The following is a 3,644-nucleotide window of genomic DNA, read 5'->3' as shown; positions in this document are numbered from 1 at the left end:
TCGGCATTTCTGCGCATGCGTATGGGCCGTAGTGTGCACGCGCGCCGTACTTTCACAAAAAACTATGCAGTTTCACACAAGGTCTAGCGACGCTTTTCAGTCGCACTGCTGATCGTTGAGTGATTGACAGGAAGTGGGTGTTTCTGGGTGGTAACTGACCATTTTCCGGGAGTGTGCTAAAAAACGCAGGCGTGTCAGGTAAAAACGCAGGCATGCCTGGGGAAACGGGGGAGTGGCTGGCCGAACGCAGTGCATGTTTGTGACGTCAAAACAGGAACTAAACAGACTGAAGTGATCGCAAGGAAGGAGTAGGTCTGCAGCTACTCTGAAACTGCTTTAAAAAAATTTAACCCCGTTCTGCGATCCTTTCGGTCGCACTTCTGCTAAGCTAAGATACACTCCCAGAGCGTGGCGGCTTAGCATTTGCACTGCTGCTAAAAGCAGCTAGCGAGCTAACAACTCGGAATGAGGGCCATAGACGGGTCCACCAGGAGCCATTGGCACTTTAAGAGTTAACAGTGTGGGCTGGCTCCTCCCTCTATGCCCCTCCTACCAGACTCAGTCTAGAAACTGTGCCTGAGGAGACGACATATTTCAAGAGGAGGAAATACACAGATAGTGGCGAGATTCATACCAGCTCACACAACAAGGCAAATCCGGCCAACAGGCCGGAGAACTCAGCAACAGAGGAAACAGAACTGAAACAGAAACAAACATAGAACTTACCTAGGAACCAGGTAGAACTGAACCAAAGAACCACTGGAGGATAAAGAAGCGCTGGACGGGCACCCAGAATCCTCTACAGACTACGAGAAAAGGATTTACTGGTAGGTAATTAAAATCCTATTTTCTCTTAAGCCCTAGACGATGCTGGGGCCCATATTAGTACCATGGGGATGTACCAAAGCTCCAAGAACAGGAGGGAGAGTGCGCAGGCTCCTGCAGAACTGCTTGACCAAACTTGAGGTCATCACAGGCCAAAGTATCGAACTTGTAAAACTTAGCAAACGTGTTCGAACCAGACCAAGTAGCTGCTCGGCAAAGCTGTAAGGCCGAGACACCCCGGGCAGCCGCCCAGGAAGAATCCACTTTACGAGTAGAGTGGGCCTTAACCGATTTTGGACACAGCAATCTTGCCGCAGAATAGGCATGCTGGATGGTGAACCTGATCCAGCAAGAAATCGACTGCTTAGAAGCAGGACACCCAATTTTCTTGGGATCATAGAGGACAAACAGAGAGTCAGATTTCCTGAGACGAGCAGTCCTCTTCACATAAATCTTCAAAGTCCTCACAACATCCAAGGCCTTTGAAGCAATTGAGGAGTCAGTAGCCACTGGCACCACAATAAGTTGGTTGATATGAAAATCCGACACAACCTTAGGAAGGAACTGTGTATGAGTATTGAGTTCCGCCCTGTCTTCATGGAAGACCAGATAGGGAATTTTACAGGACAAAGCACTCAATTCCGACACACGTCGAGCAGAAGCCAAGGCCAACAAAGTTACCGCCTTCCATGTGAGAAACTTGATTTCAGCCTCCTGTAGAGGCTCAAACCAATCCGATTGCAGGAACTGCAACACCACATCAAGATCCCATGGTGCCGTTGGCGCCACAAAAGGGGGCTGGATGTGCAGAACCCCTTTCTAAAAGGTCTGAACCTCTGGAAGGGCAGCCAATTGTTTCTGGAAGAAATGGATAAGGCCGAAATCTGGACCTTGATAGAGCCCAACCTCAGGCCTAAATTCACACCTGCTTGCAGGAAAAGGAGAAACTGTCCAAGTTGAAACTCCACCGCAGGAAACTTCTTGGATTCACACCAAGACACATATTTTTACCAAATGCCATGGTAATGTTTAGACGTTACCCCCTTCCTAGCCTGTTTCAGGGTAGGAATAACCTTGCTCGGAATACCCTTCGGAGCTAAGATCTGGCGCTCAACCGCCATGCCGTCAAACGTAACCATAGTAAGTCTTGATAAGCGAACGGCCCCTGTAATAGAAGATCCTCCCGAAGAGGCAGAGGCCTTGGATCTTCCAGCAGTAGATACAGCAGATCCGCGTACCAAGCCCTCCTGGCCAGTCCGGAGCAATGAGGATTGCCAGCACCCCTATTCTTTTTACAAGTTGTAGAACTCTTGGGATAAGAGGAAGTGGAGGGAACACATACACTGACGTGAACACCCACGGCATTACTAGTGCGTCCACTGCCACTGCCTGTGGTTCTCTCGACCTGGAACAGTACCTCCTCAGCTTCTTGTTGAGGCGGGAAGCCATCATGTCTATGTGAGGAACCCCCCACCAACCGGTTACCTCCTCGAATACCTCCGGGTGGAGGCAGCACTCTCCTGGATGGAGATTGTGTCTGCTGAGGAAGTCAGCTTACCAGTTGTCTACTCCCGGAATGAAGATTGCTGACATCGCTACAGCGCGCCTTTCTGCCCAGAGGAGGATCCTTGTCACCTCTGACATTGCAGCCCTGCTCTTCGTTCCGCCTTGTCGGTTTATGTAGGCCACTGTTGTCACGTTGTCCGGCTGCACCTGAACAGCCCGATCCTGTAGAAGGTGTGCCGCTTGAAGAAGGCAGTTGTATACGGCTCTTAGCTCCAGGATGTTTATCGGAAGAAGGGATTCCTGACTTGACCACCTTGAGCGACTGCGCCCCAACCTCTTAGAATTGCATCCGTGGTTTGAAGGATCCAGTCCTGAACCACGAACCTTCAGCCCTCCAGAAGGTGAGATAGTTGCAGCCACCAGAGGAGCGAAATCCTTGCTTTCGGCGACAGACGTATCCTCTGGTGCATATGTAGGTGAGATCCCGACCACTGGTCCAAGAGATCCAGTTGAAAGGACAGAGCATGAAACCTTCCGTACTGCAGAGCATCGTAGGAGGCAACCATCTTCCCCAGAAGGCGGATGCACTGATGAACCGATACCCGGGCCGGCTTCAAGACATCCCGGACCATTGTTTGAATCAACAATGCTTTCTCCACTGGTAGAAACACCCTCTGCACCTCTGTGTCGGGGATCATCCCTAGGAAAGACAGCCTCCTTGTTGGCTCCAGATGAGACTTTGGAAGGTTCAGGATCCAACCGTGCTCCTTGAGCAGATGCGTCGTGAGAGCAATGGAGTTTACAACTTCTCCCTGGATGATGCCTTGATCAGCAGGTCGTCCAGATACGGAATTATGGTCACCCCATGCTTGCGGAGAACCATTATCTCTGCCATCACCTTGGTGAAGATCCCCGGTGCTGTGGAGAGACCGAATGGCAGTGCCTGAAACTGATAGTGATCATCTAACAGTGCAAGCCTGAGATAAGACTGATGTGGCAACCAAATGGGAAAGTGGAGGTACGCATCCTTGATGTCCAGTGACACCAGGAACTCCCCCTCCGTCAGTCCTGAGATAACCGCTCGCAGAGACTCCATTTTGAATTTGAAGTCCCTGAGATAAGGGTTCAGTGATTTCAAGTTCAGAATTGGTCTGACCGAACCATCCGGCTTCGGTACCACAAAAAGGTTCGAATAGTAACCTTTGTTCAACTGATGAGGTGGAACTGGAACAATGACCTCCGACAATACCAATTTTCGGATAGCGTCCAGTAAAATAGCTCTGTCTGCCGGCAAAGCCGGCAAGCCTGATTTG

The sequence above is a fragment of the Pseudophryne corroboree genome, chromosome 5, assembly GCF_028390025.1.
Source record: "Pseudophryne corroboree isolate aPseCor3 chromosome 5, aPseCor3.hap2, whole genome shotgun sequence".
NCBI lineage: Eukaryota > Metazoa > Chordata > Amphibia > Anura > Myobatrachidae > Pseudophryne > Pseudophryne corroboree.
Note: the sequence above shows the minus strand (reverse complement) of the source record.